The sequence below is a fragment of the Otolemur garnettii genome, unplaced genomic scaffold, assembly GCF_000181295.1.
Source record: "Otolemur garnettii isolate 467f Iridium unplaced genomic scaffold, OtoGar3 scaffold00024, whole genome shotgun sequence".
Classification (NCBI taxonomy): domain Eukaryota; kingdom Metazoa; phylum Chordata; class Mammalia; order Primates; family Galagidae; genus Otolemur; species Otolemur garnettii.
This window is the reverse complement of record NW_003852419.1, coordinates 8,316,725-8,342,344: the sequence shown is the minus strand read 5'-3', so window position 1 is coordinate 8,342,344 and position 25,620 is coordinate 8,316,725. Positions and strand designations below refer to the sequence as shown.

The 25,620-nt window shown below is 36.5% G+C and overlaps 1 protein-coding gene across 8 annotated transcripts in view; it reads left to right on the top strand.

The window, feature by feature from the left end:
- The window catches only part of NRXN1 (neurexin 1), a 690,023-nt gene that overhangs the window by 462,622 nt on the left and 201,781 nt on the right, over positions 1-25,620 (top strand). The gene's annotated exons all lie outside the window — the stretch shown is intronic.

The window sequence follows — 25,620 nt, the reverse complement described above, 5'->3', positions numbered from 1 at the left end:
TTTTTTTGCCTTCTCCCTCCCAACTTTCTCCTTTTTTCTTTCATTTTTTTCCCTCTCCTACACTTCCTCCCTTCCTTCCCTCCTCCTCTTCCCACGCTCCTTTTCTTGGTTTAGTGTTCAACGTAGCATTGGATAGTATAAAACATAGCCAACCACTTACAAAGAAAAACAAAACACGCTTGGCCACATAGTTTTACTTACTTTCCATGGAATTCTGTTACAAGGATAGGATGATAGCTCAGAGCAAAAACAGCTTACATTTTCTACTTACTATTTATAGATGCTGTTCTCAGGTTTCACTTGGTGTTTATTATCACCTTCTTGATTTTGTTCAATCTGTTATACCCAACTTCCTTTAATGTCACAGTTTTTAAATGCAACCCATTTGGAATTTTTTTTTTCTTTCAGGCTTTTAATATATCTAAAATTTTAAATACCCACATAACTAAAACGTATATATTAATGATAAGATTTTTGGCATTGAGGAGTTTTAAAGTCTTAATAATGTTACTGAACATTGTTTGGTTTTAAACTTAATCAGCATTTTAAATTATTTTTTATTTTGTATTAATATATAATATTTGTACATACTAATGAAGTAATGTGCTACTTGTTACACACATAGAACACACATGATCAAGTCAGTATTTATGAAATCCATCGCCTGGGTCATTTATCATTTCTTTGTATTGGGCACATTTCAAATCCTCTCCTCTGCCTATTTTGTAATACAAAATACCTTGTTACCTCTGCCCACCCTACTGTGCTATTGGACATGAGAATGTATCCTTCTAACTCTGTGTGTGTGTTCATTACCCTGCCTCTCTTCATCCCCTTCCTGCACATGTAAACCCCTTTCAGACTCTGATATCTATCATTCTACTCTTTACCTCCATGAGATAAACTTCCTTCACTCTCAGATATGAGTGAAAACTTGGACTATTTGGCTTTCTGTGCTTGGTTTACAAGTAATATTGTTTCCCAGTTAAGTTCATTTTGTCACAAATGATAAGAATTCATTTTTCATGGCCAAATAATATTCCATTGTGTCCATGTGCCAGTTTCTTTATGTGTTGATTCTTTGAAGGACACTTAGGTTGATTCCTTAGTTTCGTTTTTGGAGTAGTCCTGCAACAAAGTTGGGGGAACAGGTTTACTGCTACACTGATATACTGATTTTCTGGTTTTCTCTGGATACATACCTAGTGTGGGACTGATGGATTGTATCATAGCTCTATAGTCTTTTGAAAAATATTCATGCTGTTTTCCATAATGAAAATAATACATGACTATGCTAATTTACATTCCCATCAAAAGCATATGACTTCCCTTTTTCCCCATTCTTGCTATCATCCATTATTTTTTCTGTATAATAGCCTTTTAAAAAATGATGGTTTATTTTTAAATTTCATATTCTTATGGGGGTACATATGTTTTGGTTACATAGTTTGCTTTTGTAAGGTTAAAGTCAGAGTTACAGATATGTCCTTTACCCAGAACATGTGTGACATACCTGTGGAATGTACCTGTTGGGTGAGAATTTACCCACCCTCTCCTCCCCACACCCCTACTTGAATTTTGTTGAATTTTGCTTCCCTATGAACATATAGGTTTTGATCAAGTAGTTCCAATTTGCTTTGAGTACATGTGGTGTTTGTTGTTCCATTCTTGTGATATTTCACTTAGGAGAATGGTCTCTAGTTCCATCCAGGTTGTTATAACACATACTAGATCTCTGTCTTTTTCTGCCTGAATAATATTCCTTGGTATATAGAGAGCACAATTTATTAATCAGTCCACATTTGAAGAGCATTTGGGCTGTTTCCACATCTTTGGGATTGTAAATTGTGCGGCTATAAACATTCAAGTGCAAGTATCTTTATGATAAAATGTCTAATTTTCTCTCTGGGTAACTGGAATAAGATAATATTTCATCATAGTTTTGGTTCGTATTTTCCTGATTATTAATGGTATTAAATAGTTTTTTATATATCTATTGGCCATTTATATGTCCTCTTTTGAGAAATGCTTCTTCAGATGGTTTGGCCACTTTTTAATAGGATTATTTGGGGTTATTTCTATTGAGTTGTTTGACTTACTTGTGTATTCTGGATATTCATCCCTTGTTGGATGAATGTTTTGCAGATATTTTCTTCCATTGGACAGATTGCCTATTCACTTTGTTGATTGTTTCTTTTGCACTGTAAAAACTTTTTAGTTTAATATAATCCCATTTATCTATTTTTGTTTTGTTTCCTGTGCTTTTAAGGTCTTAACTATAAAATATTTGCTTATAATTTTATCCTGGAGTGTTTTTTCTTATGTTTTCTTAGAGTAGTTTTATAATGTTAGGCCCTAAGCTTAATCCATTTACAGTTGATCTTTATAGATGGTAATGGATAGGAATGTAGTTTCATTCCTCTGAATATAGATATTTAGTTTTACCAGCACATGGTCCAATTTATATCCTACCCACAACAGGAATTCTTCTACAATATTCTTATCCCATGCTAATCCGTCTTCACTCTAATTCTTGGTTAATGTTGTCACTGTCACAGATTCTCATTTCTATTCAATCTGTGTTGATTTGCTTCTCTGTTTAGATTGCAATTTTTTAATAAACAGGTAACATGCTGTATGATTAGCCTTTTCAAAAAACCTATATGTAGTATTGATAATGTAGAGAGGGTAACTTCTCTGTCTGTGCTTTGTGTATGTCAACATACAAAGTGGTAAAGTTATATATACACTCTAGTGTCTATATAGAGACAGAGCAGAATACTCTATAATATTTTTCAGATAACCAAAATCAGATGTTCCAAATTAATCATTCTATTTAATTGTATTTGTTTTATTAAATTATATCTATATACATTAATGTATTTATGGGGTACAATGTGCTGATTTTATATACAATTTGGAATGCTCACCTCAATCATACATGCATTTTGTTTGTCTGCATTCCAATTAATTGCACATTTTAAATATTTAAAACTGATTGTTAACATTTTAAAATCAGGATATTTATATAAACATCAGTATCTCCACCATGCTAAAAATAAAGAAAACAAAATCTCAGAATATCTCACAAAGTCGTCTACGTGTCCGTGGGATAATAATAACTACAAGTGAGCAGTTACTATGGGCTTTAGATGGGAAAGTCTCTTCTTATCTGCAATACCTCCTTTCTCCCTATTCCTATTCAAAGTTACTGCCTGGTCGCTCTAGATGCTTGAGTTTGTGACTGTTGTCCTAAACTTGTAGGTAAAAGTGGAGTGCCCTGAACCATTTTAGAGTTCCTTTAAGATATTCAAAGTAACTAGTAACATCCTAGACTTGGTACTTCAGTGCTTATATGATTGCAGGGGTAAGAAGAATGACATTGACAAGTTCTGAAAAGTAGAGATTCTATTTTTAGATTTCAGATTCTATTTCAGATTAAGTAGAATGATTTTGAAATATTTCTTTTTCTATTGTCTAAGATTTGGCATGATCTATTTTTTTGAAATTATCTTTTACTTTTATCTATAAATATTAGTTGTCTATTTTTTTTTGAGACTTTGGAAAAAACAAAATAAGAAGTTAACTGATCAAAGCACTCTATAATAGACCTACTTCTATCTGACAATGTGAATGTTACTTTCTTTGCATTATTACTATTATTATTGTTTAATAATTTGTTGCAGCAATTGTCTGATTTCTATTCTGAATGTATTTATCTTCATTCGTTCTTTATGAGGTTTTTGTTCTCAGATGTTAAATATTGTTATGTCATTAAATTTAGCCTTTTTAAATTCTTTGAAGGCAAAAGTGGAAACCTAATATACACATATATAAGTAAGAAAAATAAATTAAAAAAATAGAGATTCTTGATCACATGCTGAGATCTGCATTGGCAAGTCTGGGAAATCAGCATTTTTTAAAAACACCACAGGTGATGGTGGATATATGTGATTTGGTCCATGTTTAGTAAAACCTTCTTGGGCCTTTTGGTCTCTGAAATTATGCACTCCTGTGCCTTTACTGATAGAAATCATTTCAATTTTGATAATCACTTTAAAGTACCAAGTCTTAGGAATCAAAAGAATAATGTCTCATACTATTATACATTTTTTATCTACATGTTAATTATTTAATTTTTGTGTCTGATTTTGTTTTGCAGTTTTTGGCTGGGGCTGGATTTGAACCCACCACCATCTGGTATATAGGGCCGGCGCCCTACTCCTTTAAGCCACAGGCACCGCCCCTGTGTCTGATATTTTTATATGATAAACCATACTCTGGGTCTCAACCATTTTGATTTAGAGACTTAGTATGTGCATTTATATGAGATGGGGGTAAACATATATCAGTCTCTTCTTTTAAAAAAAATTTAATTTATGCTTCAACTAAATATACTGATACAAATAATGTCACCTCCCACTCCCAGTATTTGTCATTATCACAAACAGTTAAAATAGGAAATTATTGAACTTTTTTCTTTGTTGATTTAGACTTTTTTTCTGTTGATTTAGAAAATGGTCATATGAAATGTTTTCTTAGTGTAGACGAAATAATCTATATGATTGGTCAAATAATAGTGAAATTAAACTTTTCCAATTATATCTCCAATTCTACATCTCTTATCCCTTGATAGTCATGCCAAAACAAATCTATGTGAAGTTTAATAATATTCGCTAGGTCATTACTATGTTTTTTTCCTCCTTTCTTTTAAAAATTGTTTGATATTACCACAAGTCACTAATTCATGTGCTTGGATATTGAAATGAGTAGAATTTTTCAACTATCTGTCCTATCTTTGCCCTAACTTTATTCTAGTAAAAGTTGAATCTGTCTACTTCATGTCCTTGTAAGAAACTGGTGAATGTTTGGGGATGATAATAGGACTGCCATCATCCTACATGATGGAATAACATTAGTTCAGGTTCAAATGATGGCCTATGTGGTAACTGTATTTCTCCTCTGGTGACTTTTGAGAATTTTATACATTTACATAATGAACTCTTTACCTTTTATCTTCACCTCTCAACTTGCTGCGTTTCATCTGATTTCTCTGACTCGTAATTCCAAGAACCATCCCAATCAAATTTTTATGGCTCATAGTCTACGTTATTAAGCACATGTATCATTTTGGTTTTATGACAAATTAATAGGATCATTGTTCCTCACTTCAGAAGGTTGTTCTTTGGGGACCTTTTGAGTGTACAGAAGAAAAGAACAGGGAGTGAGATGGTTTCAAGCTGAACGATCAGACAGCGGCACAGCCACACACACAGTGACCATTGTCAAGTGTGGACGTACACTTTAAGAACCCGGGCAGTGTAACTTTAATTATGACTAAAGACTAAATTGTCTTTAAAGTTAGAAGTAATTGTGAAAGAAAGAAGCGTAAGTAAAAGGTATGATAAGGGAAATTAAACTAGGGGGTTTGCCTTTGTATAGCTGGAGGACAGTGAGAGGTGACGATTAGCATTCTAATACTGTTGTGATAGATTTTCCTAAATTCATTGTGACTTGTCATCCCAGTGAGCTACAAGTGGCTCACCAATTCCTTTTCCTTCCCTGTAGAAAATCCCAAACTTTCCTTCAAAATGTTGGAAAACTTCTCCCTCTCTTCCTTTGGTTTGCATTGTTTTTACAATGGAGAGAATTTTTAAATCTTGGAAAGCAGAATGATTGACTTGTCTTCCCACCTATCTCCCATCTCATCAAAATTCAAAGATGTTTTTACAAGTGGTGGTGTTTCCAAAGTATACATATGTGTCAAATTTTGTTTAAAATGCCAACAGAAGTTCTTAACTTAAGCTTGAGACTCTGAGAGAATCACATGGGTTATGAATGTTGAAAGATGTAGAAAGGCAAGCAATTCTAAGTGTAATTAGCTTTAATTTGCAGGAAAATGATGAATAGAACTTTTGTACGTGTCTGAGGCTGCATAAATGTTTTTTATTACAGTTTTTGTTAGGAAAAAAACTAGTGTAGCTTGATTTAAAATTATACATGTCCAATCAAGTAATCCAAAGTAACATGACGGAGTAAAATATCTCATTCTCCCTCAAAGGAGAAATTATTTGTACGTATCAAATCTTAAAACATGAGGGACCATCTTGAAACTACCGTAGTTTGTTTTAGAGGAAAACTATAAACAAAGAGGACAAGCAAACAGTTTTTATTTTTTCTTTTGAAAAAGCTACTTTTCAAGATCCCTTCATTAATAGCCTACCATCTCTTCTACTCTCAGTCAAAATTGAATCCACTGTTTTCTCCAAGTAATGACTTCATGAGCGGCAGGCAGGCTATTTTTTGACACAGGGAATAATTAAGAAGAGCTGAACTGACTAATTGAGAGCTGTATTCTTGGTACGGTACTAGTTAATACCAACTTAGAAGTTTTGTCCTGACTCTAGATTTAGAAAGAAATTAAAGTTATTACATTTCTCCTTTTTAATTTTGATTGACAGACACAATTGGGAAATCTAGTTGCAGTCAAGTAGAACAAGATTCTGACTAAATTAAGAAGGGTTTGCTTGGAATTTCAGTGCAAATTTATGACAGCCAATGACTTAATCTATCAGTGAACTTTCCAGAGACTGGTCATCATTACTGACTAGAATCTCCAAATAGTAGTAGTGTGAGGCTGAGAACATTCCCACAGTTATTCACCAACTAAAATTTGGTGACACCATTTACTGCCCTGGTTTGTATCTCTCAGGCTTGAGTGGGGTTAAATGAACACATTTCTAATTGACAAGTAATAATTGTATATGTTGTATATTTATGGGGTACAGTATAATGCTTTGATGTATGTTTACATTGTGAAATGATTAAATTACGCTATTTAACACAAGCTGGCTGAAGTATAACATACTTATTTGGCTTATCTTTTAGAGTTATCAAAACAAATCTTCAACGGACAGTGTTACAAGTACTTTCTATAGGTTTTTTGGTATAAGATTGGCTTAGTACCAATTAGAAATATTTTGATGTTTTCAATTTTAATACATAGTGTTAAAGGGACTGATTCTTTACTTTTTAAAGGTTATTCATTCTTTTGCTTCCAATTTAAGGTGATGTATTTATCCATTCCCAAATGCATAAAAATGGGTGATCCTATATTTATTCTGTTAGAGTTCTCATTTTATTAGTCGGTACCATAACAAATAAATAAATAATTTTTAATGTATTCGGTCTTCCAGATAATGCATTTGGGGCAGTAAAATTAATATGTGTTTGATATTCAGTTTGCACAAAAGACTTTATGGCTGTCTCGCCTGTTTAGGAATAGTCTTTTCTTTCCTTTTTCCTTAAAGCTATAGCAAAATGCTGTAAACAATGTGTAATATGTCCAGGGTTCCAATGAACTCTTTTCAAGGGAGGAAGATAGTCATTAAATGTCTGTTAGGTTATAGTGCCTTACCAACCAATACATAAGTGCCTCTTGAAATATTATGATCTGTGATGATAGGTACAAAAATATTCCAACAATATCAAATGAAGTAAGAAGTTAAGATATGTCCTAAAAACCCATCATGGTTTTGTTTTATGTCTAAGCCAGGACTCCTGGGAAAACAAAAAGAACTTTGAATTTCAATCACTTTCAGAATTTCTTGAATAACCATATTGAATCAAACTATTCTTGACTTAGGAACTTTATTCAACTTATTTTAAACTATTTATTATTTTTCTCAGGAATGTTTTATTGTTCCTTTTCATATAATTCAGTCCTCAACTTCATTGCTAAAAATAACAAATCAAATATGTTGCCCTTATATTGCTGCACAAGAACTTCCATAACTAAAAAAACTCTTTTTCTGAAGAAAGAACTTGATTAGGAGATGAATTTTCCATCCATTTAATCCTTTGACTCTTTCTAGCACAAAGATATGAGAGAAATGAGACTAGAATAAAGATCTATTGCATTGAAGACTGGGCAAGTAGGAAAAGTAGGACAATTCCCTGGGTTGCATTTGTGAACCATTTTCTTTTCAATGATATGTTTGACATCTACACAAAATGCAAGGCAATGGGATTGGCCAGGATTAAATATAGGCTTTGCATTATCCATGTTATGTCTCAATTTTCTTTCAAGAACACTTTTTTCCTCCGTAGAATTATTTCACGGCAAACCAATTAGTGAATCCATAAATATCCTCTCCTACATAAAAGTTTGAAACACTAAAATCATCATAGCCTCCACTGTGATCAGGCATTAGTAGGCAGTCTGTTTATACTCTGCAGTTTGTAAGAAAAGATTTGAATATTTTGTTCCCTCTAAAATCTTTTTTATTCTCAACCACCTTATTAACACTGTTTAAATCTCTCAAAATGACTTGGGGAAAATGTTTCTGGCTACCTGTTTCTGGTTTATTCTATCAATTTACCCAAAATCTAGTAGTGTATCTCAATAAATATTACATTTATTCAAAAAATTCAATAAATCTGCTTATCATCAAGGATTTAGCCTAATCTTAAATAACAGTAAGCATGCTTTTCTGTTACCTCAAAGCTGCTAATGGCAACTTTGGGTTTGCAAAGAGAAGCTAGGTAAGAAAGGCCATGCTGTAGTTTGGTGTACAGTACTTTCACGTCTCTAAAATGCTCAAAGGTACAATTGTTGGGGGAGAAGGGGAAAGGTAGCAGAGGGGTGAGCTGCCATCTGTCTGCTCTCATCTTTAGGAATAGATTAGACATCCTCTCTGCTGGTGTTTTAAGCAATTACCTGCCAGGTATAGATCAGCTGCGCTATTTCAAGGTTTTCTAATGCCATTAGAGCTTTCATCAATGATGATATCACAAAATGTGCAGCCTGAGACAGAGTTGTGGGTGTAAAGGGGGGTAAAATCGACTTCAATAAGTAACATTTGCAGGTAGGAGATTTAAAAAGAAAAAGTGTCGGTACACATGAAGGGGTCAGGGGAAAAGAAGAAAAGCAATGACTTCCGAGGTGTGATGCCCCAGCTCCTCACATTTGGGGTGGGGCTGGGAATCTCCCTATATTTGCTATTTTGTTTCTGTGATCTGCTCTTTTGGCTTCCATGTTGGGGACCAACACTCAGCTTGTGTTTTATCAGATGTCTTCCCAAAGCATGGAAAGGGTTTTCTTAATAGAGCTTTGCTAGGACTTTGCATTTTATTGCCACAGGACCCATCTTGTGACAAGACGTGGACTTTATGAGGAAATGTCATTTGTTTATCTACCTCCTGGAGTCTTTCTCAATTAAGGTCTGCAGAATGTCTTTGTGGTTGCTCTTCATTTGTTGGAAGTGTGATGAGGAAAGGCCTCTTATGTTCTCTTGGTATTCTGACTTTTTGATGGTTACTTTTAATTATAAATAAGGTATTGTCAGCTATACCTCAAAATCTGTTCTGTTACTTTTCAAAAAAATTCATAATTCTAATCTCATTCGTGATTTCCCACTGTTATATTCCTTGACCAGTTACCTTAACTTTGGAAAGACTTGAAGCTCTCTTCCTTGAGAGGGTGGGTTTCCATATCCAATTGCTCATCTTCTAGGACATACAAACTAGGTTTGTCTGTTCACATCAGATGGCATGTTTAGTTACATTCAAGTAACCATCTAGTGAACAGGATACATCTGCTCTCAGGGTTTAGAGAAGGTCTCAACAGGACCTGCTCCTAATTAACTTTTCTTAAGGTGTTCTGCTTCATTAGATCTTTCCAAATTAGAGAGTTCTAGCCACAAGCAAAGAAATGTTGTCTAGTCTTCACTTTGTCAGCTTGATGAGATTTGCTAAAATTATTCTTCATTTTTCGGTTTTCTTATCTGTTAACAGCAACTGCTAACCAGGACCCTTCCTGCTCTGGAAGTCTATGGTGTATTTATTGATTTCAAGAGCTCTCTAGAGAAAGCTTTTTTTACTTGACAAAGAGCAGATTTTCCTTTTCCCTTGCTTAAAGCTTTAATTTACCTTCTTTTTCCAGTGTACCAACTGATATACTAACTTTTTTCTTGAATCGTTGCCTTAGATCAGAATCTAAAAATCGCTAGGAATTTGGAAGATCCCTGTGTGCATAGAGAAAGGTCTACATAGCATTGGGTACCTGGCAGCCTGCTGGAGATTCAGGTGTCCTGTGGGTGTGGTATATCTCTTCCACCCATGTTATTAACACAGTTACTTCCCCTGGAGAATTTTCAGTGCTTTTTTCTGATCTAAGGAACTTCTTGCATTAACTTCTCTTTATACCTCCTCAGCAATCCAGATTACTTACTGGCGAGCAATTTCCTTACTAGTAATTCTCAGCCAATCTATTTAACCTAGGAACAAAGGCTCCCTGTGGACCTCATCCAGCACCCTGGCTCAGCTACTTTCTCTACAGGTCAGGTACCTCCCAGTCCAAGCCAAGCTAGCTACCTGGGGATTTGCTAGCTCCAGTTTCTCTAAACAGAATTCTCTGCTGCTTTCATCTGACCGCTGGTCACTGAATTACTACTTTTAGATCAGGAGTCTTGGTCCTGATTGCCAATATTCACTATCTTCCTCTCTTGTACTTTTACCTCCCCTTTTCTAAGCTATCTAATCTCAAACCAAGCATAGTGTTATACACACAGTAATTTTCATTGACTCAGGGGAATTATGCTCCTTTTTATCTCGTCAAGTGTTGCTTTGGGGACTAAAGGAAGATATATCTTGTAACTTCATTGTATAGATTTTTAGCAGGGTAGAGAGAAGTAGATGGCAATGTGAAAAAGGTCCCTAAAGCCAGATGTTCAGGACTGACCTAGAGTGCTTTCCAACTAGGCTATTCTCCATACTTACAGAATCTAGATGCACTAGACCTTTTCATCAGCTTTCTCCTTCTAGGAAGCTTCTCTGAGAAAGTCAGTGTCCCCAAGGAATAGAGGGAAACACAGCTGATAGTTGAAACAATATATGACAACAATATATGAAGAATCTTATCCCTCTTCCCTCAATGCACAGTGAAAGAAGACATTTTTAAAAGATGGCAGTTTGGGGCAACTGCTGTGGCTCAGTGGGGGGGGGGGTCACTGGGCCCAAATACTGAGGGTGGCCCCACTCCGGCCAAACTGGGACAAGAACAACAACAACCACAAAAATAGCCAGGTGCTGTAGCAGGTGCCTGTAGTCCCAGCTACTCTGGAGGCTGAGGCAAGAGAATCTCCTAAGCCCAGGAGTTGGAAGTTGCTATGACCTGTGATGTTGTAGCACTCTACCCAGGGCAATAAAGTGAGACTCTGTTTAAAAAAAAAAAAAAAGATGAGAGTTTTGAGATGTAAGCTGTCTCATAAAGAAACACCTGAAACAGGCTCGGCGCCTGTGGCTCAAGCGGCTAAGGCGCCAGCCACATACACCTAAGGTGGCGGGTACGAATCCCCAGCCCGGGCCCGCTAAACAACAATGATGGCTGCAACCAAAAAATGGCCAGGTGTTGTGGCAGGCGCCTGTGGTCCCAGCTACTTGGGAGGCTGAGGCAGGAGACTCGCTTGAGCCCAGGAGTTGGAGGTTGCTGTGAGCATGATGCTATGGCACTCTACCCAGGGGGACAGCTTGAGGCTCCGTCTCAAAAAAAAAAGAAACACCTGAAACAGCATAACAGTACACACCTAAGAATCTCTATGTGTACTTTAATTTACAGTAGGGTTCCCTGGATTTTTAAGTTGCCTTAATGTCTATTTTGATATTACGATGTTGCTACCTTTTGGAACTATATGGTTAGCCCACTTTGCCAGTGCAAAATAAACTTTAGACCAAATGTATTTCAATTCCTGTGCTAACAGCACAGGACGTAGTTTTATAAAACTGCAAATGGAAGCAGTCTGTCTGCATCGCAGTATGTATCAAAGCTGTTGACCCCACACACACAGACACGCAAACTCTCTCTCTCACCCAAAACAACAGTAAAAATAACACTTTGTTCCTATGTGTTCAATACAGCTGTTGGGACCATCCAGAGCAGGTATCCTCCAACTATGGCCCGCCTAGGACATTTGTCCAGCCCGCCAGGTTTTTTTGCTGCATGGCGTGTCCTGCTTAGCAGCCACCTTGTCCTGGGGCCCACAGTCCAGCCCTCCAGGTCTGAGGGACAGTGAACTGGCCCCCTGTTTAAAAAGTTTGAGGACCCCTGATCTAGAGTATTTGTTTCTTTAACCACTGTTGACTTATCCAGACAGTAGAATGACAATCCCTGCATGGCCTTTGTTAGGAAATGTTTATCCTTTTTTTTTTTTTTTTTAACCCCTCCTAAAAAAAACACCCCAGGGACATGTGACTGCTAATCAGTGATTGCAAATTTCTATTCCTGACAGGCGGAGTTTTCTCTCCTTGGCCTTTAACAGCCCATTTACCCTCTTCAGCCATTTACCCATCAGCAAAATGTAAATAGCTGAATTAATGTGAATAAAGTGCTTTGAAGATGAAAACTGCTCTATACTCTAAGTGGCAACAGAACATTTCTTCCTATATTGAAAAAACATTTATTGAACTTAGTGTCAGTTCTGTGCAGAGCACTTTAGAAGATCACAAAAACATACAAGACAAGGTCCTCGTCCTCTCAAAGAGTCATTGTCATCTTCATAATGACGGCTAAAGCTCTGAAACTGGGGATTTGTAACTAATTGAACACTGGGCTTAGAGATTACCATAAATACTGAACTTGGTTGTATCTTGAAGATGTAAGTTGACCAAAGAAAACTAATTATTAGTGATAATAAGAGTAAACTTAAACAGTAATGTTTTGTCAGTGGTATTCAAACAGATTGACAGTCCTTAAAAGGCTAGCCTCTCAGGATGCTCCAGGACAAGGGTGTTACCAATTAATTAAGTGGGAAAAGTTGCATAAATACTACCCTTTTGTGACAGTGCTTCAGTCCAAGCTGAGGAACTCAGTTTTGGAGATCTTGTCTAAGTTTACCTGTTGAACATTTGCTTCCAAATAATCTGAGTCCAGCAAAATTAAAGGGGGTTTCAGATGTGCTTAGCTGATGCCCAAGCGTGGTTTCAAGAATAGAGGAAACCAGTAAAGACATATTTAAGTTAAATAAATTAGACCATTCTCATGCAGAAATACTGTTGGTCACTTTATGTTAATTATTGTTAGTCCTTATATCTGGAAGAGAATTGACCAGGATCCAAGCCTCTGACTCCTCATCCACCTGCCTTGAGCTTTGGTGTGTTTGCTGTCATGTTTTTCTTTCCCATTGAGTCAGATGGGAGGGCATGCAATGTCACAGCATTCCTTGGAGCTTAGTTTGGACCTACTTAAGCAGAGGATACTCCCCTTAATTTCTAATTAGAATCTTTGGCTGTTCTCAGGCTTGAAGAGGTGGAATGGTTCTCAGAACTCTGAGAGGTCATGGAGATGGGGCAGAGAGGTCTATTTTTAGGTGGCCACATCTTTATTCCTTCTGAGAGAAGGAAGCCTGGCAAAAAAACATTGCTATTCCTTTCACTCAAAGCTCTGCTTTCTCTAGGACTATCTTTAGATTTATTTATTTATTTATTCATTACTTATTTTTTGTGGTGGAGCAGGAGATTAAGGAAAGTTTTGCGCTCTCTGCACAGATTGCCGAGAGTGTGCATTTAGAATATCTTTCAGGCTACGGTGGCTCAAGCCTGTAATCCTAACACTCTGGGAGGCTGAGCCAGGCTAATTGCTTGAGCTCAGGAGTTCAAGACAAGCCTGAGCAAGAGTGAGACCCATATCTACTAAAAATAGAAAAATGAGTCGCGTGTTGTGGCAGGCAGCCGTAGTCCCCGCTACTCAGGAGACTGAGGCAGAAGGACCACTCGAACCCTGGAGTTGGAGGTTGCTGTGAGCTGTGATGATGTCATGACCCTCAACCGCAGAGCAGCAGAGTGAGACTGTCTCAAAAAACAAACAAAGAATATCTTTGAGATGGAAAACAATTTCTGCTCTTGGAAATGTCAAAGCAATACTGGGAGGACATTAGTGGTGTAAAGGACAAATTTTATGTTGCCTTGGAAAAGTTAATTACTGTTTCTAAACCTAAGTTTTCTTATCTGTAAAATGGGAATAATACCATGCTTAGAGAGTTGTTATGGAAAAAAGTTGAGATGACTTGTGTGCTGATCATGGGGCCTGGCGTATGTTGTTTAGAATATTAACCATGTAGGAAAAATGTAAGCTGTCATGGTGGCTTCACACCTGTAATCCGAGCACTATACGAAGCTGAGGCGGGTGGATTGCCTGAGCTCAGGAGTTTGAAATCAGCCTGAGCAAAAAGCAGGACCCTGTCTCTACTAAAAATAGAACCACTAGCTGGGCATAGTGACATGTGCCTATTGTCCCAGCTACTCGGGAGAATGAGGCAAGAGGATTGCTGAAGCAAAAGAGTTTGTGGTTGCTGTGAGCTATGACACCACAGCACTGTACCCAGGGTGACAGTGTAACCTTTGTTCTGTCTTAAAAAAAAAAAAGAAGTGTGTATGTATATATATGTGTGTATATGTATGTGTGTGTATATATATATATGCACATGTATATATAATGATATTTTGGTTCACTTAACTTTCAATAATAATTAATTTAATTGTGTTTTGAGGTCAAGTATGAATTCTGAAACTTAGCATGAAGACTTTCTCCCTATCATTAAAATAAATATTTTTGTTGTTGATTGTTTCAGCCATTTCTAGAGTAGCCACAGTGGGCTTCTTTAATATGTGGGCTGGACATGATCCCAGCGTGGCTCCAACAGGCCTTTCTTCTCTGTGCATGGCAAGTGTGTAAAGAGTGTCTTTTTTTAAAGCAACCAAATTGGTTCGTCAGCTTGGTTTCCTTATTTCATTTCATGGCTCTGTACTTCTGAATTAATAACTCTGTTTTTGTATTAGGACACGTGGGGCACGGTTTATACATTAGCATATTGTTCAATCACAAAATTGTCTTCAACGTGTTAGTTCTCCTCTCTTTTCGGATTACCAGATAATTATTTCAACACAATATTTTTATATAAATTTGGATTTAATTTTCTATAATTTATTTTCTATGTGGGAGGAAAACTATGCTTTTAATCATATTCTAGTGGCTTCAGAAAATGACGTCCAATTTTAGTGACAGAATCTAGGTGGAGTCGTCAGAACTGTGTCCCATTATTTTAGTTTACGCAGAGGTCAGAGGGAAGAGGAGCTTTGAACAAAGAAAGCTACTTTGCTTCCTTCTAACTAGGTATGAGTTTTATTTCACAAAATAATGGCCTATTTAAATAAATATCATAAACCTGAGGTATTCAGGTGGGATAATTTCCTTTGTTTCTTTGTCTTTCTGTGGCATCAGATCAGGAAGAAAAAAAAAATCACAGAGTTTCTTTGGAGTTTTTCTACGTCCAGGATTAATTGGCTTCAGATTGGTTTGCTGTTCGTCGAAACTTAACTCTTCCTTTCCCCGACTCGTTCTCTTTTGCTCTTGACCTTATATGACCCTTATTGTGCCTAGAAGAAAATGTGAAGGAATATTTGGCTGCAATCTAAGATTTAGGGGTTTTTTCCGATGGGATCAAATACGAAAGATAAAGACGTTTCGTGTTTTATTTACTTCATCATCGCGCCGCGGCGTGGCCTCCCCAGGGCTGGCTGTCTTCTGGCTCTTTCGCCCTCAATATCGAGGAACCCATAAGACACGGGGTAAGGTGCCTTGAAAAGAAACCACAAAACTGATACCTGTTGCCTGTTTTCTGGGGAATCCTGATGATGATCTGGAAAAGCGTGAGAAAGGTAAATCTTAGAAAGCCCGAATCTGAGGATCTCAAATAGCTAGGCAGAGTACTATTTGAAAAGTAAATGTTTGTTACAAGCTCATTCCAAAGAACAAACAACAACAAAGAAAAGACACACACACACCCTTCCATGCGTTATTTTAAACATTTTATACCGTGTGATTTACTAGTTCTTTGAGTTCTACTCATTTTTAAAAAAATTAGATCATCATTTCAGCACAAAAATCCAGTGGTGGGTATTAAAGAAAGAATGTATTCCAATTTTTCTGTTTACTTCACCTTGCGCCTTAAAGGTTACCCCACATTGCAGTTTAGATTCACTTATTGTCACATGTTGAACTGATAAACTTTGATTCACATTATCTCCCCGGTGAATGGAGGAACCAAGAGTGACTGGGGAACTGCAAAGCCGAGCTATTACATTCATATTTACTGCTAATCATTTCAACTCCTGGAAGACAGCCTAATTGCAAGCTCAAAGAAGGTGCTCATGAGAATCATGGTCATATAACTGCCCAATGACTTTCAGGAAGACACACGGTTTGCAAAAGCAAAAAAGACACACGGTTTACTCTCCTGTTTTATTGGGAGAGTAAATATTATTGCAGCTTGACTTTCCTTGTGCTGTGACCAGTTCAAGATTTATTAAATATAATCTAATGAAATATATAATTCAAAGAGACGAGGCAAAATGTGATTCGTATCTTCCCATCTTGTCTTTTTGGGGACAGGCAGCAATGTATAAACTCTCTAAAAGACCGAAAGCTAATCCTGGGCTTTTTCTAGGCATAGTTTCCATTAATGTTAATGAGATGTTCTCTTGAAGAAAAGAAAAGAAAAATGAAAGGGAAACCCATCCTTATCTGCTCCAAATATTTTCCAATGTTTATTGAAAACAAAGTCTAATATTAAAATACAGTGACTCCAAAGGCAGGAAATTATTTATCTCCTATTATTGTTTTCATTGTATCTTAGTTGCTTTTCTGTAACTGTACTTTCTGGAAGTCTATAGGAAACACACCCTTATCTGTCCCATCAGTAGTGCCAATCTTTTTGTTTAACCCAACATCTCCCTTACATTTACTATATTGCTGTATGATTTTACCTGCTGAATTACACTTAGACGGAGGGCTTGTTATAAACAATGGACCCATAGTTAGATAGGAAGGAAGGTGAAATATAGTTAGGAAAAAAAATAAGAAAGGTGTTTTTCTTGACCTTTATTTGAGGCCAAACTATGCGAAAGAGAGAGCAATGGTCTAATATGTACTGCATGCCTAATGTATCAATTTCTGGACAAAAATTGTATGCTGACAAGGGCGTGTATTTAAAAGCCTGGTGGCAGCATTTGAATACTTAGTCCTGGTGCAAAAATGTATAGGAGGCAGTTTCATTCCTCAGACTGCAATGTTCCTCTTTTGCTATTGTTCTTTTGCTTTGTTCTGTTCCCGTGGTCTCTTGAATAAAACAACGTATTCCCTAATACAGTACATAGGCCATGCATAAGTCACTCAAAATTTTCCAAAACCAAAAGCTACATTTGGTTAAAAAAAAAAAAAAAAAAAGAATCTTAGCTTATACCATAGGAAAGTGAAGCAAAAATGACAAACTCCTTCAAAAGGTCACTCCCCCCAAATACCCATGTTCTCTCATATTCCCCTGAAACAAGTGTGTACATGTATGGAACTCTTAGGAAATTTTTCATTGTCTTTAATTTTCTTTATTGCTAATTTCCATCCCATCTACAATTTGATATTCATATCCCCAGATCAGCATACAAATGAGAATTTCATTAACTTGAAAGCTTAACTGTAGCTGCAAATATTAATATTAAAGCCAGAATCTTAGTTAATATGTTTTCATGGAAGGGAGACATGAGTTTTCTGTGCTCTCTTGTCACCGGGTTGTCCCAGTTTTATCTGTCTTCAGTTTCTGTCTCAGTTTAAAAAAAAATTGGAAAAGGAATAGCTAAATTTCTGTTACTGGATTTTTGGTACAAGGTCAGATGTATAATCTTATATATTAAAAACATCTGAGAGAGAAAGCTCTGGAAATTCACTTCTGTGCTACTAAGAGATTTTGAAATGAAAAAAAAAAGATTAGATTTTATTCAAGGATGCTAATTTCATATTCAAATGCGACTACTGAAATTTGGGACTGCTGAGAATAAACATTGTGATTTTATAGTTAATATGGCTGCCACGTTTTCAATAATGCATAATTGATTATGGGACTATTGCATTTTCTGATATTGTGTCAGTGTTCAGTGTTTAAGGGATGAGAAAGCATTCCAAAATAGAAATGTCTGTATTTGTGAGAAAGCATTCCAAAATAGAAATGTCTGTATTTGTCTATATATGTGCATGAGTAACAACAGCAAAGGGGTTCTGAATATTACTAAAACAATCAATGATTAATAACTCCACAATGAGTATGAATTAATGGTTGTATAGACTCAGTCTAAAGGACGTCTAGATACTGAGGTCAGAGCAGGTGATTATGATGGAGCTTTTGTGGAACATCCTAAGATGTGACTAAAAATGTGATTGTGGGAGGAAAAAATATATTTCAAACTTTTTTTTTTTTTTTTGCAGTTTTTGGCCAGGGCTGGGTTTGAACCCGCCCCCTCCAGTATATGGGGCCAGAGGCCTACTCCTTTGAGCCCCAGGCACCACCCTATATTTCAAACTTTTTAAGCTAAATTATGTTTGTATTTACCCATAACACTCTTTTTAAATAGAAATATAAAATTTACATTTTTAAATAACTCCACTTATAAGACATTCTGGAAAAGTCAAAGCTACAGGAAGAAAAATCTACTGACTGGAGGTCAGGCACCAGGATGGAGGAAGGGATTGACCAGAAGAGGAGGGCACAGTGGAATTTCTTGGGGTGATAGATATTTTATATTTTGCTGCCCTAGTGGTTACACAACTGTTTGCGTTTGTCATAACTGTAAACTTGGATGCTTAAAAAGTATATGGTTTTATCGATTTGGTCTGATTCTGTGTGTTAACAATGGGAGGAAGTGGAGTTTCCAAAGAGCCACCTATAATCTTGATTGAAATATAATAAATTATTTAAAAATTGATGTTCAGAAACCTAAAAATGTAAGAATAAAATAACTTTAGAATTTGACTCATTTTTAATTGCTTGCCTACAGACAACCTGTGACTTCCAGGAGTATAGGATTTATTTAAGGCAATAATTTATTCAATATTCTTATAAAGTGAAGAATAGTAGTGTCGATCCTCAATCCTCACGGTCACAGACTGTAAGCAGCGTTTTACATGGTTGATCAGACTCTCCTCAGGAAATTGCTTGTTGACTTGAGTTCCCAAACCACACACTTTCCTGGGTTTTCTTTTCTTTTTCTTGTTATCTATCCTCAGCATCCCCTTGTGGCTCCTTCTCCTCTCCCTGCTCTTTAATTATTAGAAAATCCTAGAGCTCGTATCTGGGCTTTTTCTTTTTGCTAGCTATACTCACTGCCCCAATGACACCATTTTCCCTCATGGCTTTAAATACCATCTGAACATGATGCTTCTAAATTTACCTTCATATTCCAAAATCATCTCACCTACCTATTACCTGATCTCGTGCAAACTTTAGTTGCCAAAAATTAATCTGATGTTCCTTTTAAAATTTGCTCCTTCTACAATATCCATCTCAAAAGATGGCAATCCACATTTCCATCTCCAAAACTTTAAAATCATCTTGAATTCTTTTTTCCTAATCTCATAACCACATCTATCAGCAACTCTTGTTGGCTGTACTTTAATAGGAGTTTAATATAGTTAAAATGCATAAATGTGACCATCTCTCACAATTTTACTAGTCTACGATTGTTCTCTGTACTTAAGTTTTAGGCTCCCTTCAACCTATTTCCAAAGAATCAGAAAATGAGCACATTGAAAGCTCCACTCAGATTGCGTCAGTCATTTGCTTGGCATCTTCTAATCACTGCCTGTCTCATACAGAGTCAAATCCCAGATTGTTCCATTGACCTCTAAGTTCCTAGGTGATCGTATGACGTCTGTCTCCCTCCCTCACTTTGCCCTTGATTACGTTAGCCCAACACATGCATGCTTGTTCCACCCCCGAGCCTTTCTGTGTGGTTTCTCCTTACCGACAATGCTTTTCTACCCCAGACATTAACCTGGTCCTCTACCTAACCTTCTTTGGTTTTTCTAAGAATACCCTTTTAGTGAGACCTTCCCTGGCCCTTGTCTTTTAGTGCCACCGGCTCACCCTTCCTTTATGCCCTTCTTATAGTGGATGTGTCACTCATGTATTTTCTGTTTTCCCATTTTAGAATGAAAACTATAGGAGGGTGGAGATTTGAGTCTGTTGGTTTCATTACTATACCCCTGTTATCTACAGAGGTGCTTGGCATATAGGAGGTAATCAGTAAATATGAGTTGAATGAATGAATACATGATATTCAAATTACTAATAATGAATTTAGCACCATGGATACTTTAGTCTTTCTTTAGAAGATAAGGGAAAGACTAATTTTTTCTGGGCTCAGTTCTTAGTCAAGGTTTAATGAAAAGAAAGTAGCCTGATACCTGACATTTTGAAAGCTCTCCATGGATGTGTTGGACAAATCAGCAAATAAATGAATTCATTGCATATATCTGCCTTCAAACCCAGGGATTATGCATATAGCTAGGCCTGATTACTCCATAACTTAATAAGTGTTTGGAAAAAAAGCAAACCAAATATAAACTTCTTCTCATTTTTGAAAAGAAAAGTCAGGTTTCTCAAGGAACATATGTTAAGGGGTTCCATCTCTGGCAACTGGAAATGAGTCTTTGTTCTAACACGCAGTATGGAACACTGGAACAAGCAGTCAGCTGCTGAGTGATGTGCTGCACGCTTCTCCCATTTAAGCAGGTCATGTCAGATAAGATGCAGATGTCTTCATAGAGGACAAATACAAAGGACCAAGCCCCATGTTTTGTGAAAATTGTAGGTGAGGCCAGGATTACGGTGTACTTGGGCAATCTTTTCTGCACAGGCCACTGGGAAAAGGACTTCCTCCCAGTCAGCTTGAGATAACCCCAGTAGTCAAGCGTCAAGTCTTGCTGTGCATCTCATTAATACAACTTCTCAGGTTGAGATTTTTATTTGGAAAAGTTAGCCTGTGCTCTCCATAGCACTGAAAAGGCATCTTCCAGCCTCTGTGGTGAGGATCTGAGTTTCTCCGTTATCACCTTTGGAAAAAGAAGAGAAGGTACTTTTGATTCATTGTCACATTCAGACAAGTGAGGAAAGATGCTTCTCAATAAGTGCGAATAATTTCGATAAACGTATATTATTTTTTGAAGGGATGTTTAAATAGCAAGTGTATCAGCCCCAATGCAGCTTAGCTGTCTGGACTTGAACGACTCCCTTTAGTGGTGTTCAGCATATGTTATCACCAAACAGACTTTTTATGAAAATGAAGTGGCTACATCACTTCTTTCTAAAAGACTTTTTTTTGGACGTAAGGCTATTCTCCAAAGGAAATTGCCTTTACAGGTTTTGTTATTTAGCGTGTCCTTCTCCCTTCCTATGGCGCTGTCTTTCATATTGCACTTTAAATAACCCCTGGCTTTATTGACCTCTGGCCATCTTTAGGAAAGTTCTCTTCTGTATGGTTTGCTTTAGACTTGCTTTAAGGACATTAATGATTCAAGCTCACTAAGCCCTAATAACAAAGCACTGGGGTATTTCTTTCCATTCTAATCAAAAGAGTCATAGTCTATAGCCTACAGTTTTGTGCCTTACCTTGTGCTCTACTGGTAAAGAGGCTTTTATTGTGAGCAGCACAAGGCAGTATATGACATATACTACACCATTCCTTAGGGGATTGATTTTAGGACCTCCCCATACCCAGAGCCCCCTCCCCCCTGCCCGCCAAGTCCATGTTGCTCAAGTTCCTTCTGGAAAATGGCCTAGTGTTTGCATGTAACACATGTACCTCCTCCTAAAGATGCAGAACCCACAGCCACAGAATTCAGAGCCCCACCCCCACCCCAGTGGACAACTGTGGTATCTTTGCTAAACTGTGGTATCTTTGCCTTAGTTTCATCATCTGTAAAATGGGATTTACTATATGACCTATCTTTACAGTAATTTTAAGGATTAAATAAAGTGAGAAAAGTAAAGCATTTAAAACATTGTCTGGCATATCATCAAAGCTCAATAAAAATCGACCTTCTTATTGTTAGCACATTCTTAAGATCAGACACCAGCAATTCATGGAAGCCACAGATCATCAATGGATCTTATCAAATGATAAGTAACTCACCCCAAATTCCCTTAAAATGCTTCAGTAGAGATGTAGCTTTTGTGGCATCAGTGGTGACTACAATCAGGATAGAATAAATGAGAGGTTTAATATGAACACTAACTTTGTATAACTTAGCCTGAATCTGTGTTATAATAAATTCCATAAGGTTGATAATGTTTGAGGAGAATAGAGAATAAGTTCCATCATCAAATTAACAAATTCCATGACTTAAGTTATTTTTTAAATGAAATAGACATCTATATTTAAGCAGTGATCTAAGACTCTGGGAAGGGATATATGTATTTTTCATTTCATATGTGGATAGCTTGTACTTCTGTCACAGAGCAGTGTTTATTTTTAAAAAGTAATTCTTAAAAAGGTTGAAGGTAAAGTTAATTCACTAATCCCTAACATGAACTGTCAACAGTATTGTGATCAATAGTTTGCTCATATCTTCTTTGTGGGCCTGGGGTCTGCCTTTGGCCCTAGCAGGTTTGAATATATATTTTTGGATGCACATTTGTATTTAGGTCCTTGAACGTTTTCTGGAGTGCCAGAAACAAATTTTAGAAAGGCATAATACTACATTTGTTTAAAATTGTAAAATTTTATAGATATTTTCCTCTACCTTCCATGTATTTTCTTTGAAAGCACTCTAGAAATTAGAATGTACTGCGGTCACATTCACATGAGAAACAGAGTAATTACAAGTATAATACTACATTTTAATTTGCCTCTTTATTATTGCCTTTTAGATTAAGAATAGGAAAAGAATCTATTAACAGCTGCTCTAAACAGAACATTAGTGGAGTCCGGAACAACTAATTGTGTGCACATCTTAAAAGTATCACAAGTCCCTTCTTGAGCCGAAAACATGGCTGAAATTTTTTCTAAAAACAAATCCTGAGAAAACCTTTTTGACAATGCTTAAGAAAATGCTTCTTTTACATCATTCTTCTTGAATACTGTTGGAAAAATTAATAAGAGTAAAACAGAAACAGAAAAGTGATTGGAAGAAGTATAGGAAAATAATAGTGAAACCGATGGGCTAGGTGGCAGTTGCGGGGATTGAGGGGTAAACCAGGAGGCTTTATACACACGCATACATTTTAGTTGCTCTTGCCCTGTTAGCTGAATTAGGATTTTAAAAGAAAATCTTTTGAGCTAGGGTTATATTCTTTTACTCTATTTTCCCACTCAACCTAGAGGAGACAGTTTTTCCATTTTATATTCAAATGATAGATTTTCTTTTTTTTAAAGAACTTTCTCTTCCAACCAACCTTTGTTTACAGTAAGATTTTGCATCTCCTTAATCCCTACCATGGGGCCTTCCGCAAGACAAAGCCCTGACCAAAGACAAGAAAAAAACTGCACTTTCCTTTTTTGGGGGCTTTTCAGGTGGATCTGTACCCCTGCTTAATTGTGGCCTCTGCTAACACTTCTCAAAGAAAACATGGCCCTAAGGTGTTTACTTTAGGCAGAACATTTAATAGGAAAGGGAGTACATGTGGATTATTTATAATCTTTTCTTGAAAAGAAAAAGATTTTCAGCACACACCTAGCCTTCCAAACATAAAAACAGAGGCCATTCTGGCAAAGCGTAAACTAGACATAAGCTGAGGCAGGAGCTATTTTACAGTCAAGTTCTCATATGTTAAATTTCAAATTAATACTGGGAGGGATCCTAAGATGGATCGGGAGAGTAGCATAAAGCTCTCACAGAGATAGAAGGCGTAGCTAGAAAATGTAAATGTAAAGCTTGTCAGAAAGTCTGTAAGACCAACTTAAAAAATAATAATAATAAAACAAAAAGACAGGTTACCCTACAGGTATTGTGCCTATTGACATGTGGTATTTTTCTACCTTACAAAAATGAAATTGACTTTAAATTCCAACTTCCACATAAAAGAAATCATAACTATTGACTTGAAGAGTATTTCAGACTTACCTTAGAAGGCCAAGACTGATGTGTGCCCCAGATTACGTCACTTTGTACAGCAATGGAAGCAAATTCTGAAGGTGATGCTGCCCCAGGAGCCACTCATTTCATAGGAACCCCTTAGATGTCTTTAGACAAGTAGCTCACCAGGTCCTTAATAATTATAGAGTCTACGTTTGAATTTAAAGGAAACCAAATGAAACAGAGCCAACACGCTCCTTTTAGTTCAGCTACTTATAAAAATTAGAGAAAAGAATATTTAGAAGAAATACACTTTTATTTTTATTTTTCTCTGGCGGAAAAACATACCAGTTAGGATACATCATAGTCAAAATTGTTTTCCAGTTTTTGCCTAAAAAAAAAAAAACTTATCATGCGCAGCCTATGATTTTAGGAATGGGAGTTTGAGAAGCTTATGTAATTTATATTCAGAGTATCTAAAGATTTCGTAAGATGGGTCCTATTCATGAAACTTCGCATACGTTTATTACCTTACCATTCCAGGCGTGATTGGTCTGCATCTGTCCGCTTGTAGGAAAGGCAGAAACTGAGGCCCTCCACAGAGCTACTTGTGGGAATCTGTATTTTCACAAGATCCCCAGGTGACTCACAAACATATTAAAGCCTCCACCATCCTGCGTTTTTGTGTTTTCTTCAGCAGAACACTCACACTTTGCTTCTGTATTTTCTCATAAACACCTTTATCTTCACATTCATTTGTCTAAACCACAGTCATCTCTTGGAAGGGAGCATAGTTCATATGGCAGAAGAAAGAACACCTTGGTCTTTATTTATTTCTGGCATCGACTTATAATAAAAAGTCTGCCAATACCGTAGAGTCTAGACAATACCATAAAAAAGTAATTACATGAAATTTATCACAAATAGAGGCTGTGGGCAAATTCTAGTACTTTTCACAATAGAAGTGCCGACAAATGTATCTTATATATTTTTGTCACGTTCTTGTCAAAATTTACAGTTGGATTTTCTTTTTTTCCTCCTGACAGCCTGAGGCTTTATGATCTGGCTCACTGAATGGGTGAGAAGCGCTCATTGAAACCCTTCTGGTGGCTTTGGGAAGACGTACATACCAGTCTATTGCTTAAAATACTACTTAAAGCAGATTGTTCTTCTTCTTCTTCTTTTTTTTTTTTCTTTTAAGCCACATAGCAAGAAATCATTGTCGGAAGAAAGTATAATCCTTTACTACTTGGTCTTACAGTTCATCTCTACTTTGGTTTGTCTATTCCGTGTCATATATATGCTTTATTAAAAACATATTTTCCAATACTACCGTCTACCTTTCAGGCTCAGATGTGTGCTGTACACAAATGCTTCTGTTGCTTAAGCACTATTTATGCCTCTATTTAAATTTTGGCAAAATTCCCTACAGCGGGCCGTGGAGAATCCCTTTTAGGTCTTTTTATGACCTGTACGCCTTATCTCTAGGTTCAAGAATTTTCATGGGAACTACTAATAATTTTGAATTCAAAAGTCGCTGTTATTTTGCACAATACTTTGGGGATTTTGCTGACTAAAAGGAACTCCATAAATCTAATGGGTGTTTATTGTTTTATGGTCCTCAATTTTCAATGCAAAAGCATCAGGATATGGGCTGAAAGTGTTTCAGTGTGTGTCTATTTTCAGTTCTTATTTTCTTGTCTAAACAGATTCTGATAAAAAAAAAA